At 40.7% G+C, this 17,072-nt stretch overlaps 1 protein-coding gene across 8 annotated transcripts in view; it reads right to left on the reverse strand.

Annotated features, from left to right (window-relative positions):
- PKNOX2 (PBX/knotted 1 homeobox 2) overlaps nt 1-17,072 on the reverse strand; it is a 262,424-nt gene that overhangs the window by 213,674 nt on the left and 31,678 nt on the right. For all 8 annotated transcript variants that reach the window (XM_042476172.1, XM_042476171.1, XM_042476181.1 and 5 more), the window contains exon 2: nt 4,499-4,590. The gene's annotated coding sequence lies outside the window, so the exon portion shown is untranslated. The remainder of the gene's footprint in view (nt 1-4,498; nt 4,591-17,072) is intronic.

Below are 17,072 nucleotides of genomic sequence, written 5' to 3' on the forward strand. Positions count from 1 at the left end.
GTTATTCAAGATGCATAAGACTCATAAATCACATTCAAAATAAGAGATGCTTTTTTCTTTATGTTGATGGGGAAGTGGGGGGAAAGCCGCTCCTTTTGGTCCGTCACAGTTAGTGAGCTTCAAAATCTAGTGCATTTATGTTAGCGTTGGGGGCCATACAGGTATTTTTAATATGTTGATTTTCCATTATGTTCACTATTAGCATTAACACTAAAAAAATAATATTTCATAAAGCAAATGGTATACAACACTTTGAGTGACACCATTGCCCACAAGTGACACATTTTTGGACGGCTCCTTCAAAGTGTTCTTTAAGTCACGTTATCTAATCAGACACTTTCACGCAGTTGAACCAATGGCTGGGGATGAAAGGATTTGTAGTCGCATACAGTTGGGATGTGTTGCCCTGTCTAACTTGCCCCTGATCTGCTGCATCTCTCCTTTCCACATTCAGCCTCCTATGCAACATGTATGCAGTGCACTCTTCAAATACCATGAACTGTTGAAGAGACAATGTAATTTGAAAGAGTATCAAACATTGTTGTGGTTATATGCCTTCAAATCAACTCTGCCTTAAGCCTAGTGTTTTCTTGCCAGGATTTATTCAGAGGAGGTTTGCCATTGCTTTCCTTTGCAGCTGAGAGAGTGTGACTGGTCCAAGGTCAACATGTTGCTTTAAATGGGTGAGTGGGGATTCAAACCCTGGTCTCCCTGGTCTGCCAAAGCCCTGGTTGGACACTCAGGTCACTACACTATGCTGACTGAGTTTAATTAAATGGGTTGATTGCTGGGAAGAGTGGGATGATGTTGGACTAAACAGTTATTGTCCCACAGTGTCCCACTGTTTGTCTCAGAAATTCCTGCAGTGGGACCGCTGTATGGGGAAGGCAAACATTCATCTGTAATTGTGGAGTTTAAACAGTCATGAAAGCAACTGAACAAGCAGTGAGATTATTGCAACCACCCTAAGAAATGCAAGAAAGAAAAGGAAAAAACATCTCTATTGTGCCATGTTTAGTAAACACAACTTGGCTCTGGAAATGCTAATATGTGTGAAATTGTTCTTCCAAGTAGCTCCAAAATACTGCAACAGATTTAGCAGCGTGCTATTTTTTCTCCCTTCTAATGAGGCTTGGTTTGGGCCGTTTTTGAAAAGGAGCTCAAATACCAAAGAGTTCACATTACTTGGCTAAGACCAAAATGTCTAAAAGATTAGGGGAAGAAATGTATCTGGGATTGCAAAATTGGCTGGAGCTAAGAGCCATCAAGTCCAAAGTTAGCCACTTGGGTGCTGACTAAAATTTGCACCAAACGTGCATATGCTAACATGAATACATGTAAAATCAGTAATAATTATTAGGATTTAAACAGAAAAAGCAATCATTGTTGAAAACTGTGTCCAGATGATCTCTGTGCCATCTCAATCTGCCGTCTAGATGCTAACTGGTTCTCCGATCTTATGTTTCTTTCTCACTTGACTTCAACCAGACAGCCCTTCAAAGAGACAACCAACCAACCTCTCTTCGGTAGGACATATGGCCATTCTACAAATTCACCATGATAGCCCCTATCTTATACAACATCCTCAGAAACACGCACAGTTTGTTCCATCAATGGCAGTATTCAAAAAGTCTTTCCATCTTTTTCATACAGCCTTTAATGGAGCTGGGTTTTTTTTCAATCTTAATGCTTTACTATCTTGACTTTGATTGTGTACTGGCTGTTTAATATATTAAAGTCAGCCCTCCCTATCCAAAGATTTTACATCCTCAGATTCAACGGTCAACAGCTTGAAAATAGATTTTAAAAATCCAAAAGGCAAAACTTGATTTTGCCATTTTATATCAGGAGCACCATTTTACTACCCCATTGTCCTGAAATCAAACCCCAGTGTTAACAGAAGTAACAACGTATTATTCTATTATGTTCTGCATGAGATCTGTGAAATTTAGAAGAGGAAAATAGAGAAGCCAATAATATGAACCTGCAAATGCTCTGTCCAAAGGTTCATTTAGCCAAGTATTCCTGGCTCCAAGTGGTTGTAGCTCTCTGAAGTATCACATCTCTTTGGATATCAATCTGAGATCCCAAGATCTGGGGTGGGTGGGTTTCCTTCCCATGTAGCAGGTATCATTAATAAGGCAGCATAAGAAACTATTTTCTGCAATGGCAATACTCCCAGTTCAAAGATACACAACAAAGTAAGTATGAGGCTGCCAGGAAATCCCAAGCATGCTGCCCTGAATACTGTGGCAGAAAGTCAAGGAAGTCATCAGTACCACCATTTGGCTATCTACTCTGTACCTCAGCTTTGCAGTACAAAGCAATGGCTTCTTCCTCTTCTTCTTCAGACCAATGATTCTCAAACTCTGATCCTCCCTGTGGTTTTGGAGGTCAACTTCCAAAAGCCCCAGCCTAATTTAGCTGGCCAGGGATATGAAGAGCTGAAATCCAAAATATGTGGGGAACCAAAGACTGGGAACCACCATTTTACTGCAGATTTTTTAAGCAATGGGTTACCTTAACTGCAGGCATTTAAAAGCAGAGGATAGATGGCTACCTATCAGTGAGGCCACTATTAATCTATTTGCATTTGCATGCTTTCAAACTGCTAGGATGGCAGAAGCTGGTACTAGTGACAGGTGCTTATCACATCACACAGCACTTGGTCCTCAAACTGCCAACTTTCCAACCTTATGATCATCAAACTGGCATCTTAACCACTAAGTATTTATAATGAATTATAATTCAGTATTTGTTACAAATTATTGCCAAGTGTTATTGGGCTGGTATTATTATTAAGAAAACTCATGTTTCTTTTTTAATGGAAGTTTAGATCTAATCTATACTGCCAAAATAATGCAGTATAGTGCTATGGAATTTCTGGGATGTGTAGTTTTGTGAGATATTTAGCCTTCTCCGTCCGCACTGAGCCATGGAAGTGGCAGTGGCAGTATGGTGTCAAACCAAATTATTTCTGTAGTGCAGATTAGACCTTACATAAACAAAAACTCTGGGAAAGAACACCATTCCTTCTATGGATCCACCATGCATTTAACTCCAACCTTGAAGTAGCAATGCCTAGTGACTGCTAGACTTCTTTTTTGCTAAGCTTCTGAAGTTCAAATTATATTCCCTCTGGGCAAAGGAGGCATTGGCATTTTTCTCCTGTTCTATGGATCGGTGACAGAAAAGGTCAATTGGAGCCCTGGTTTTCTACAGCCTTCATGCCCCTGAAGAAGCAATTTTAAGTGGTCTCTAAGGTATAAGAACAAACCTCTTCCACCTCTTGAAGGTTTCATACTGAACTTACTTGCCAGTACAGCATGTGGAGGCGGGTAAATGGAGAGCTGTTCGGGCCTCTTGCAATAGAGAAAGAAAAGAAAGTGACTGAGAATAGCGAGATCTGCAAAATTATGTGCTTGGTGTCAGATGGGGCTGAAAGCAAACACAGATAACCCTCCAGATGTTGTTGGACTGCAACTTCCATCAATCCTAGACAGCCTAAGGAGAGGGATTATGGGAGCTGCAACCCAACAATAGCCAGTGCATAAGGATAAAGAGTAAGTTTTACTTGGGCTCCCAGTTCACTTCCAGTCTGAATTCAAGGTTCTAGAGATGATACTCAAATCTGTAAATAGCTTGAGGCCTTTATAGTTGAAGAGGTTTGTTGTTTTGTGCCTTCAAGTCTTTTCTAGTGTATGGCAACCCGAAGGTGAACCTATCATGGGGTTTTCTTGGCATGTTTCATTGCCATTGCCATTCTGTGACTTGCCCAAGGTCACTCAGTGGGTTTCATGGCCAAGCTGGGATTTGAGCCATGGTCTCCAAAGTTGAAGTCCAATGTTCAAACCACTACACCAAGGAGTGCTTTCTCCTATATATACCTGCCTGAGCACTAGTATTTTCTAGACAGACCCTCACCAGTAAGGGGAATATGACAGAAGAGGACAGGGGAAAGGGCATTTTCAGCTGTGGCACCGCACCCCACTTGTGAGATGCCTTCCTCTTGGAGACCCAACTGGCCCCAAGTCAAGACACAGCTCTTTATCAAAGACTTTGGGTCTTAATTTTTTTCAATAAATTTATTTTTAAATAAATAAATAAATAATTTAGTTGTTTAATCTGTTTTTATCTTGTTGAATTATTCATTGATTTGGATCCATAACTGTTAAATTGTTTATCTTGTTTTCTCTCTTTATGATTGCAAGATTTTATGATAAAAGGGTCTGGATAAAAATATTACAAATAGACAAACAAATAAATAAATAACTGTAACAAACTATACTGTTTCAACAAAATAAATGGATATATATTAATTTGAGATGGATGGATGGATGGACAGATGGGTATAAAGAAGAAAATAGTGCTTTATTCATACTTCAGTTTGTTTGTTTTGGCATGGAATATGAGCATCCCAAACACAGACTAGGGCTGTAGGCATTGGTAAGTATACAGACCTAGGCATGGATTATTTAAGGAAAAGAGGTATACATACCATTCTATGGGTGACAGAACAGCTTGCACTCCCAAATTTATCTTCCAGATCAGGAACATATGCATATGGAGAGCAATCAATAACCTTGCTGCCTGTGGAGAAGAGATGAAATGAGACCTTTCTTTCAACATCACCAACAACAACCCTTGACAGAGGCTACTGTACAAAACACCTTTAAATGTGTTCAGATCAGAATCCAACAGAGGCTAATTCAAAAACCAGCATACAAATACATAGTGAAATCCCAGAGTCAAATCTTGGCCTTGTTGTAAAGTAGAGCCTCATGCAGACATAGGAAACTGTCTCACAACAAAGTCAAACCAAAGCATGGCTAAAAATACATTAAAGGTAACAATATTATCTCTAACAGATTACTTTTGGAGTTAATAAGGATATAATGATATTCCTTTTACAAAATGAAATAACAACTGGCAATATTGTTCCTTTTTTGGTACAACACATAACATTTATTCATTACACCAAAATTGGGGGGGGGGATTTTTGGCCACTTTTCTATCTTTAGAAATGATTGATTTAAAAAAAAACCTTAGTGATTACTGATTAGTCAAGTAATATATCTCACAGCTTAAGGACTAACAAATAACTCATTACTTATAAAACAACAGACATATTAAATTCCAAGCTGGATCAGATGATATGTCCCTATAACCCAGTTTTGAGCATCTATTTTTTTTTCCCAAAGAAATTAATGTGCAGAACCCTCCAAAGAGTTCTGTTCATCACAACAGGAGCTTTTATGGACTTTCAGAACTTGGAGCAGTTACATTTTTGGACCACAGATCCCAGCATCCCAGAGACTCTGTTGGCAGAAAGTTTGAGGAGTTGTAGTCCAAAATTTTCCAAACTCTACATTAGCAGTGTCTCTACAGGATCTGGAAGAGAATTATATATTTCCTAACACATGCACTCCTTTTAAATCAGGAGTGAGAAATGGTGGAGGGGAAAGAGGCCTTATTAGGCCTACAGGAGAAGTTGGAAGGCTGCATTCATTCCTGGAAAGAAAAAGTCAAAACGTTTTTGCTCCCCAATGTTCTCTAGAGGATGTGGACATTTTTACCCAGGGGGTTTTTTTTGGGGGGGGGGGGCTTCCTGGGCCATTTTAGAGAAAAACTGCTAGTGGATTCCTTGTCACTGGCATGGTAAATCCAGATGTCTTCATGGACATCCCACTGAGCTGCCCAGCCCACTCACTGCCACTGCAGGTCACTTGCTTCATAGGTGAGAAGGAGGTGTGCAAAGATGGTCGAATGGCTAGGTGCATGTCTGCTGGCCCTGTGGAACACCCATTCAGAAAGCTGCTGTGGCACAGGAATGTAGGGCTCCAGATCCTCCCAGAAGATCCAGAGCAACACGTTTGTTATTTTACTCCATGCCGGACTTAATCTGGACTGCCCACACAAGATCAAGGTTGGGACATACATCACCCAAACAGCAAGACAAGGCCTGTGTTGCTGAGCCCTGTCCCCCAAACAGGTACCTTGGAGAGTGCCTTAAACTTCAGACTAATTTCACATGGAGTGCTTGACTAACATGGAAGTAGCCTGTCACAAGTGGAGAAAACCAATGAATGGCTGCAGGAAAGAAAGGAGTACATTGCAGTCATTATAAACTAACCCCACTCTCCCAGTGCTATTACTAGAGTCAGAAGTCAACACTAAAGGGGAAGACGCTGATGAAAAGTCTAAGACAAGTCCAACCAGGATGCCAAATGTTATAAAAAACTTAAACTTGACACTGATAAACCAGCAGAAGAAAGAGAGAGTTCCATTCCGATTGTTTCTCACTCCTGATCTACAACGTCTCCCCCATGAAAAAGAAGCAAGCCACAGTCCCCTGCCCCACTCACAATTTCCAAATCCTTATATGTCCAATTGTCCTACAACTCTCTTCCCAAATGCCAGGACATTTCTCTAGTACATGCTAATGTGCAGTCTGTAATCAGTTTCTCTCTCACTCTTTTCAAGCTATTTGTCTAAGAAATGTTATGACTGAACAAACAATAATAGAAAAAGAAAGGATTATGGTGAGCAGCAGTGCACCCTTTAAGAAAATAAGGAAAGAAACTGGATCAATTTCTAGGCCGACATTCTTCAACTGCCTGCAGAGATAATTGGTCTTGATGTTTCACCTCTGTCTTTTAGTAGTTCACTTGCTCACAATACCAGACAAGAATCCCCATATTCAGGTAAGAAAGCCAGTACTGTAGCATGTTGGCACCACAGTATGGGAAAGAGTATCTCCACAGATGGCACAGTCTTGGAATTTAATTGACTGTTTGCCTGGACCAGTAGCCAAGCCAAAACAACAAAGGGAAAATTAAAAACTGCCATCCTTCAACATCTGCCTAACAAGGCCTTTTCTTTCTGCATAATGGTAAAGGCCTGTCCCTGAATTATAAAACTATCTAAATTTTGTGATAGTTTTTGGCTCAAAAAAAGCAATCAAGTATGCACCGAAATACATATTTAAGGGGAAATGTGTGCACAAAAAAGTGCATTTCATTGAGTATTTAAATTTATATTTTGGATACAGGTTTTTTTTTAAAGTAACAACATTAATAAATTATTGTGGGAACAGAACAGAGAAAGCTTCTGGATGAACATGCATTAAACTAATATAAGTGGGAATCAGTGTAATCCACTTAGCTGTATACCCATCCCTCCAGATGTATCTGGACAAATACGGATGTGGGGACAGACAAAATTATAAGCATTATCTTCATGGCAAAGAATTTTGGTGAGAAGATGCTGTGCTTCTACACTTTTCCCTGGTATCTCTGCTTTCCTATCTGAATATGCTGACATTAAATTACTCTCCAAAATATGGATCTGTATGATGCAAAAATGGCACTGTCCATTGTTATGAGTTATGCATAATAAATATGAATATTAGACTTTGATGCAAAAGGCAGGAAAGATGTCTCTTGACAGCGTCTTCCAGGGTAGGACTGGTAGCGTGGATCTGTTTTGGAAATCAAGTCTCATTCCCTGACTCCTGCTGGCAAGGAAGTGATAAGAGCTATCACTGGTGTTTAACTGTCTTGTCTACCTACACAGAATGGAGATCTGTCCAAATGGCTGAAACTGGTACACATCCTCTCGCCAATTGTGAGTACTGTGCAACTTCCATGGATGTTGACCATCTAGACGTGAAAGAGGTATAATGGTTTTTCAGCAATGAACTATGACTCTGGAGCTCAGGGTTTGATTCCCCACTCAGCCATGGAAACCCAATGGATAACTATGGATGAACCACATACTATTAACCCCAGAAATCCCTATGACAGGTTCACCTTACGGTTGCCATGAATCTGACATGACTTGAAGTACACAACAACAACAAACTATCTATACTTGATTGACTAGTATCAAGACCATCTGAGAGTCATTATTGGTGCCTAACAGGCACATTCACCTCTGCCCTTTGCTAGCACATGCTTTTTGGGTGTTTTTTAAATCCTTCCCAGAACAGCACTGAGGTCATGTTTTGCCTCATCCAGAGACATTCCTTCACTCTTAGGAAGCAGCCCCCAACTTGGAAAGAGGTTAAACACAGAGACAAAGAGTGTGTCTCTCTGAGACTTGTTTCCCTGCTCTGGTCTTTAGTCCTCAGACTTCAGTCCTCAGTCCTTCATGTCAGAGAGTGAGAAAAATCCACTTGGACGTTTTGATCTGTAGCCCCTTAAAACTTATCTACACCCCTCTTAGATTGGTTCAAAATAGGGGTTTTAGTTTCCATGCCATTTTCCTCCTCTTTTCCTTTGAGAAACAGTTTGCATTGAATCTAAACTGTTCTGTGGGTTCAGCTGCTATCTTTTTCTGCATTTTAAAGAAAGAAATAATTGTTTTTGCTGCAAAATCAGCTTGTCCTTCTACTTCATTCTCACTGGAGCCACTCTGGTTAACTGTCCATTTTTAAAGCACTGAGCCTGCAGAGAGTTAGTGCCTGAAGGAGCTTTTCACCCAATGCACTGCTCTTGACAACATGACATGAAGGAGGTATCAAGAGGCTAAAAGGAACCTCAAGTTTCACAGAAATGTTTAAATATCTTGAGAAGAACATCCCTCCCTTAAGATTAGGGAAAAGGAAACATAGCGCAAAGAGGGCCAAGCAAGTTCTGTAAGTACTTGGTATTACATATGTACTGAGGAAGGGACAGGCTCGTGAAAAGTAAATGGCAACAGACAATCTTGTCAAAATGTATCTAAACATATCCTTAAAAGTAAGTTTTGAAAGCAAGAACAAACCATTTCTTATTACACTGATAATGTAACATTATTAGAAATAATTATCCCTTTAAAAAGAAAACTAGTTACAGGTAACTAAGTTACTTGTTATTTCCTTTTCCCACACTCTGACCACACTAGTCAGACACTTATGGATAAATCTGTTAGTTTTGCTTCCTTTTTAGCATACCCAAATTCACAGTCTTTGACAGTCCATCATCTCACATGGTTTTCAGGAATCAAACCACCACAGAACACCATGTGGATATGCATATATATCTTAGCAGGCAAACCACCTGGCAGTCACACTAGTGTACACACATGCTGAATATACACCAACTAGTATAGAAAGATTGTCTAAAAACAGAAGACAGGAGCACAGGAATATTAGGAATTAATAAGTGCGGGAAACATGTAAGTGATACAGCATTAATCTGGGTATGCACCACAATGTGATTTTGAGGTTGAAAGAATGGAACAGGCAGTCCAATGCCCTGCTAATACAGGACCTCCACTGCTATAGCATCCCTGACTCATGGCCATTTGAGTGCTGCTTAAAAGTCTTTAATGGTAAAAGAGCCCACCGCCTTCCCAAATATTCCTGAATGGGACATTTGTCTTAATGCAGTGGAGGCAAAGATCTAAATTGCTTCATCCTGCTCCATGACAAAGCTGTCCAGGGCCCCAAGATTCTTAAAACCCTGCTAAGCCAAGTTCCATCATGTTTCTTCTTTGCTTATTTTCTTTGCTTATTTTCAGATGAGTACTCAATGACCTTTTTATGTTTCATTCCAGCTAGCTTTCTAAATTTGAATTCACTGCTAATACTGCCTTTTAAGCTTTTACCACTGTTGCTCAAATTGCTCTACTTGTTTTAATGCACATTTTGTTTTTATGTGGCTTGCTGGCCTGTTTTTTAATTTTGTGCCAATTCTTTGTGATTTATTCTCTCTCTTATTTGTAAGCTGCTTTGGATACTTCTTACAGAAAAGCAGGATTAAAAAAAGTGAAAACTGACATCTCTTAGAAGTCATTTTCAGGAAGATCACATTTATGCACTTTTAATAACTTGTGTGTGTGCGTGTTTTCTTTTAGAGCCATGTGTGAGTGTGTGTGCTGTCCTTTATTTCAGGCAGCAGAAATTCTTGGGCCATCTCTGGAATTAAGTACATTCACCCATTCTTCATTCTAAGTGAAACTGACCTAAGTCACACTTTCCAGACAAACAAGTAGATAAGAACACAGAGACAGATCCTTTTCATTTTTCTGAATTTTGGAATGCAATTCTTGATTAGAAAACTTTGTATTGGGAAAAGCTGCAAAAAAAAAGTGTGCTTGTCAAGAAAAACTGCCTAAGAAAATAAAACACATTTTTTCCTGAGGCTTGTACATGGAAAATGATATGGAAATGGAAGAGAATGGACTTAGAGTTTAATATGAATTTTATACAGTAAGATATACTGCCAGCTGACAACGCATAGGGTAGCTCATTGCAAGAAGAGATGATGTGCATCACCAAAAAGAGGACGTAAATTTGTGTATTGGCATATACGCATTTATATCATCAGGTGCAAATCATTGTTATAACTTACAAAAATAAAATGCAGTTCACTATAGTGGAATAGAAAATAAGAGCCAGTGTGACAAGACTCTCCGGGAACAGGGCTCATAGTCATAGGCCTGTTACAGACTGCCAAAATAAAGCTGCTTCGGGTCTCTTTGGAGGTATGCTGTTTAAATGATGCATGGGTCCTACGAGTCCGGAGGTTGCGCCAAAGCCACACTCCATTCCTAAGCACTGGAGTGCAGCTTTGGTGCAGCTTCCAGATTCTTAGGATGCATGCATCATTTAAACAGCATACCGCCAAAGAGACCAGAAGCAGCTTTATTTTGGCAGTCTGTAACAGGCCATAGAGTCACAGAATGGAAGAGTTGGAAGGGGCCTCATGGGCCATCTAGTTCAACCCTCTGGTTCAATGCAAGATCTCTGACTAAAACATTCCCGGCAGGTAACTCTCCAGGCTCTTTTTGGAGAAGTCCAGAGGAGAACTCACTATCTCTCTAGGCAACTGGTCCCCACTTGACATTACTGACATTAGACAAGTCACATACTCTCAGCCTCTGAGGAAAACAATGACAAATCCTCTCTGAACAATTCTTGTCAAGAAAATTCTGTGATAGGGCTGCCTTTGGTTCATTATGGGTTGAAGGCACATAACATCAACAACATCAACAAAAAATAGTGGAGATGATGTGAACCAAACAACTGTGCCTGCTCAGCCTGTTCTCCAGGGACTAACACTTAATGGCCTCTGCTGCTCTCCTTACTTTCAGTCTTAATCTTTAAACCTGTCTTGGAATATAGAGCCCTTCAAGCTGAAGGCTGTTGGACAGCCCTTCAAACACAGGACGATTCTCAGAAGTAGGACATATGGCCACTCCACGTGCGCTCGCTCATGTGCGTTCACACACACACACTTCACCTCTGGACTCTTAACACAGATTCCATGGTCATTAGCAGCTTCAAGCTGAGAGAAGAATGACACACATATCAGAACATATTTATGGAATTTACTTTGATACGGGTCACAAGAAGAGATTGCAAATCTATTGAGTTTAGCAAGCAAGGAGAGTCATAGATCGGGGCCCTCTATGAACCGCAACTGTCCTAAAACCTTAAGAAAAACATGCATTTATTACATGATCTCCCATCCTCTTCCCCAACCCTCTACTAAATGGATTAATTAAATTAATACAAAGACTGTCTTGTTGGGAGCTCCAGTCTCCTGGCTTTTTTTTTTAAGCCAGCCAGGCAAACAGGAAACAAAGGGTTTAATTCTGTCTGGTTTCATGAAGGGTGCTGTATGTCATGGCCAGGTGCTGGAATCCAGCCAGCTTCTTGGCCCAGCAGCAATGAGACTGTTAGACAGACCCCCCTCGCTCCCCACAAATTAAAAAATAAATATATCCACGCAGGCTCATGCACTGTGACACACACACAAATAGCAAGCGAAGGCAGCCTGCAAACCAGCTCCAAATACCAGCACAGCAGGGAACTGGCAAAGCAGATGCAGAGAAATATCAGAGAGCATTCGAAGACAAACAAACAGACTCAAAGCAATGCGCTGGGAAGGGAAGAATGTGGATTCTGCACCCCACACTAATCCTGGATCAAAATGGTATCTGCCACTTATTCAACGACACGTCACATTTGCCAAAGCACGTTGCAAACAACACCTCCAGTTATTAAACTGTAGCACACCAAAACAGTTTGCTATGCTCCAGGAGGGCCTAACCTTAAACCATTTTTACAAATACATGGAAAAACTCTCATTTACAACAACTCCGGTACCCAACCCATCTGGCTCCTGAAATGGAAAGTTAGAATGCATGTTTGCTTTGATCTATATACTGTGGTTTAGATTATTTGGAGTCTGAGCACATCTCTCCATCATGCAGGTCATTTGAAAAAAGTGTGCGTGTGTGTGTGTGTGTGTGTTATGTGTGTGCAGGACCATTCTGAACAAAGGAACAGGCTAATTAAAATTAGAAACTGCCTCCAATAAGGAACACCATTAATACACCTACTTCAGTGTTGCCTACAAAGATCAGAGAGTATCAAGGACTCTTCCTCCCATTCTCAGCTGGAGCTTGCAGGTGCTGCTGGAAACACTAGCTGGGTGCTTCACTCCCCACTCTTCTCTGCATAGGGAATATGGTGGAAGAATGAGAACCAGTGGCAGCTGGTGGTTTCCTTGTCGGTGTTCATGTGTGTACCTTCAAGTCACTTGTCAACTTATGGAGACCCAAGCCATTTCATAGGTTTTTTTGAAGATGAGAATATGGCTATGGTCCAGGCTATCTGGCAGACTGTATATCTCCATACGTGTCTGGCGGGGCCCTGAGATCATCAGGAAAGGCCTTTCTCTGATTCCCACCACTGCTACAAGCAAAATTGGTGGGGACCCAAGAGAGGGCCTTCTTAGTGGCTGTCCCTATATTCTGGAACCCTCTTCCCAGAGAGACCAAAATGGCCCTCTCCTTATTGTCCTTCCATTGGCAAGCAACAACTTTTTTATTCCAACAGACTTATAAAACAAAAAGAATTTAAAGAACAGTCTAGGAAGTGTTGGCTCTCCTCTGTGTACTGCAGGTGTGCAGTGACAAAAACAAACAAAAACTAGACCCAAACAGAGGTGCCGATGTTCAGCACTGTCTGAAGTGCTTGACCTCAACAGTAGCTCACACACAGTAGAGTGCAGAAGCACAACCCAGTATGCAGTACTGCAGTATTTGGCAACAAGGCAATGACCAATCTGAAACAAGACAGAGACACAGTTGATTTCTTCCAAAGTCCTTGGAGTATATACAACAAAAGTTCTGACTTCTATCAAAATACACTTGTCTGATATATTTACAATCTACACTCTCCAAACTAACACACCAACTCCAATCCACTATCCCCAAGCCACACTTGTTCTGGGTTTCAGAGTTCCTATATACATTACTAACAACTAAGGATTGACATTTGGTGTTCCTCACCATTTACAGCCATACAATTATATTATAACATCTTAAAAGGACATTTTACCCAACTGGGGGTGCTATATTGTTTCAAACTGCATTGTTTTCAGTAGCTTGTTATATTTTTAAATTGCATTCTTTTTTAAATAGAGGCTTGAATTGTTTTAATTCTGTGTGCTGTACAGTTTAATTCTATTTTAATATTCACTTTTTGTATATGATGGGATACAATTAATAACAACAACAACATTCAGAGGTGTATTGCTATTAACTTTCTCTGAAATATAGCCTAGGGTACGTGGTATACCTTGGCTGTATCCCCAGTCAAGTATTAACCAGGCCTGCTTAGCTTCCAAGATCAAATGAGATCTGGTAGCTTCAGAGTATTTAGGCCTACTCCACATCAGAAGAGCCATGAATCTACTCTGGGTTATAATCCAATTTTCAAAGGAGGCTGGATCTACTTGGGGATGTGGTCGGCACCTTGGAAATTTCCTTTAAAGTTCTGATTAAAACCTGGATTCACTTGTCCTGCTGCTGATTCCCAGCCATAGACATTAAGAAGGCTAGACACTCCTTGTATGCCATGCAGCCACCATGTGGGGTATCCAGTTCCCACCCCATTTTATTGTCCATCCCCATCCAGAGTTTCAGATAGGAATGTGTGAATTGAACTCATCGATATTAATTTTTGATGTACAAATTTTGTTTTTGTTAACTGCCTTTGAGTCGTCTTTGACTCATGCTGACTGTGTGCATGAGACATCTTCAAGTCCTCCTGTCCTTGATTTCTCTACACAGATTTAGCTCTCTTTTGTGTCTTTTTCCTCTCTCTTGTCTTTCTTAGATTGTCTCATCCTGGTATTTTCTTGGTGAGAGGTTATCACAAGTAGTTTCACCTTTGCCTCCCTCCATACAGTAGTAACCAGTGTTAAGTATGGTGTAACCGCTATACTCTCCGAAAGATCCTTCCGGAGAATACTGAAAGGAAAATACATGATGCTTCCCGCACACCTTGGTTGATTGCTCAATCTATTAGTGGATTTTAAAACACATTTGTATTATTTGAATAGAATTAATCTGAGTCACAGTTATATCACTATGGAGATTATGAGACAGGGAAAAAGGTGCGAGTAAAAGCCATACTCCTGGCAAAGCAGTGCAACCATGCTGAAGATTTTCAGACACATCACGCTTATCCAGGACTTAACCCATAAAGAACGAGCAATGATCCAGCAACAAACCATTTGTGAAGAAGTCCCGTGAATGGGTTTGTTGATGGAGCATTGCTGGTTCTTCATGGGTTAAGTTCTGGATAAGCGCAATGCCGTCTGAAAGTCTTCAGAGGAATTGTGCTACTCCCCCCCCAATTTCCCCCCATCTGATAATCTCCTATGATTCCACTTTAACTGCCATGATGGCATCCTCTGGAAGCCTGCACTAATAGTTTCTGGCAAAGAATTCTAAATGCTGTACTTCATCAAACTATGAATCCCAGGATTCTACAGGATGGACCCACAGTCATTAAAGTGGTACCAAAATGTTATTATTGTACAGTGTGAAAGAAACCTGAGAAAGGGCCATACTCCCCATTTTCTCTCCCACAGGAAGGAATCTCTTGTCTAAGGCCACTTCTGCAGCAGCAAGACATGCAGGCAACATTTTAAAAGAAAAGAATACATATCTTTCCTGAACTGTTCATTTATATGCAAATGTATGCAGATTTCAAAAAGCACACAAAAGTCAATTAATAATAAATATCACTTCTCCCTCTCCCACCGTGATATGAAGTGCTGTGACAAATCTGAAGAAGTGTTCCTATCTATATCTACCTGCCACAAAATAAATTGTAGGGCCTTTTCTTTGGTTGCATTTAAGAAATCAATCAAGGTCAGTGAATGGCTTCTAAGGAAAGGGCCTTTTCATTGGTGGCACCAGTACTTCTCTTCCAGGAGATTTATTTCAAAATGGTTTAGTACTTTGCTGAAACTGGATAATATAGTTCCTTGGTTTCTACTTAATATCTTAAAATTTTGAATGATCAAATCTGAGGTTTTTTTCTGCATACCACCCAGAAAAATTATTGTTAATGGGATATTATGCATTGATCACTCAATCAATAAACTAATAAAGGATCACCAAAAAGAATCATAGGGCATTTGTGGGTCTTTTTGGGAGGAAACAGTTTATGGTGACATTGAATGCACATGAAGACAAGGGATCTCCTTCTGACAGCCAAATGTTTCATATTTTGACCGCATGTAAAAGTTTCTTCTCTTCTTGTTTCTGTTATAGGAATGAAGATAAAGGGATGACCCAAACATTTTCAGCTTGGAGGAACAAAAAATGGTGCTTTCCCCTCACCTAAACCAAAGTGCATAGCAGCCAAGTTATTCTGGAACATGAGACAGGCCCTGGGGCCCTGGGGAAACAGGCCCTGGGGAAACAGAAGGTGCACTGGCCTCAGAGAAATAACTGAGTAGGAAAACATACCTGAGCCACCGAAGACATAACACAATCAATGCCTGTATTGTCAAGCTCACCAAACACACACCAGCAGTGCCTTCACTGCTGTGCAGTGCTCTAGCAAAAGCCAGAAACCACACATTTAGAGTGTGATTTGCTACAAATGGACAAAGTGGCAGGTACTGGCAGATAGCAGCAGGCATATCCTCCAACATTTGTGAGATGAGAAAAACATCAGCACATTTATATCAGAGCAAGAACAGCTTCCCATCATGTGGTAGAAGGTAGTGAGCCAACCTCACTGAAGGATTTTGAAAACTGCAAGATGTATTCCCAATAAAAATGCAGGCATTCAACACTTGTGCACCACAAATCTTTCCCTTTCCTCAGAGTACTTTACATCTAAGGGTCAAACTAGGTGTGAGCTAACTGCATTAAATAAACCAGAACATTTCTTTAACACAAAATACCTGGGGGGGGGGCTGAATATGCTTGGAATCACAGCATGCAGAGAGAAAGGCTTGACACTTTCCTCTCCAACAGCATCAAACACTACAGCTACACTACACAGCTCTTAGCAACTGAAGCTAAGAGCTGAGAGCAATATAGTAGGGAGATTCATCAAAACTGTGTTTGGAGATGATAAGGTTAAACACAGGGACATAGCCAGGATTTTAGGAAGGGGGGGTCCAGACTAAGTGCCACCATTATAATGGGGCTTGAGTGCGGTGGCGCAGCAGCACACACCATTCATTTTTCTAATGGAAGGGGGGGTCCGAACCCCTAGAACCCCCCCCCCTTGGCTACATCCCTGTTAAACATCACCTCGCTGCATGATGGGGTCCTGACTAACAAACACATCCATGCATTCCCATGCATATACACAGACATCCTGCCTAAGAATGAGGGTGAAATTGCTTCAGTTGACATATTCATGAGAACTGTACTTCTGAAAACAAAATGAGAACTGAAACCAGATCTTTAACAAATTTCCTTTGCAATGGCAGTTAGATGGTTTCCAGGTCAGTGGCACAGTGAATCTGTTCAGGGTTTTACTGCAGAACTTATTTGGGAATAGAGTTCAGGACCCTGGATCATCTCCAACTGCCCAGGGCCATCTGACCAACCCCTGCACCAATCCCATTTTACATCTGCCTCTAAACACACAAACACTTGAGGCTACATGTGTGCACTTAGATGATGAAAGTTCATTTTTCACCTTGACAAAGGGAAAGGTCTTTTTAAAAAATAGTTGCAAAACTGCACAGGGGATGGAAAAGAGGATATACTGGCAATGTCATGAGTACTAACTATCCAGTAGGCATCCACCTCAGCCA

This window comes from Sceloporus undulatus, chromosome 6 (assembly GCF_019175285.1).
Source record: "Sceloporus undulatus isolate JIND9_A2432 ecotype Alabama chromosome 6, SceUnd_v1.1, whole genome shotgun sequence".
Taxonomy (NCBI): domain Eukaryota; kingdom Metazoa; phylum Chordata; class Lepidosauria; order Squamata; family Phrynosomatidae; genus Sceloporus; species Sceloporus undulatus.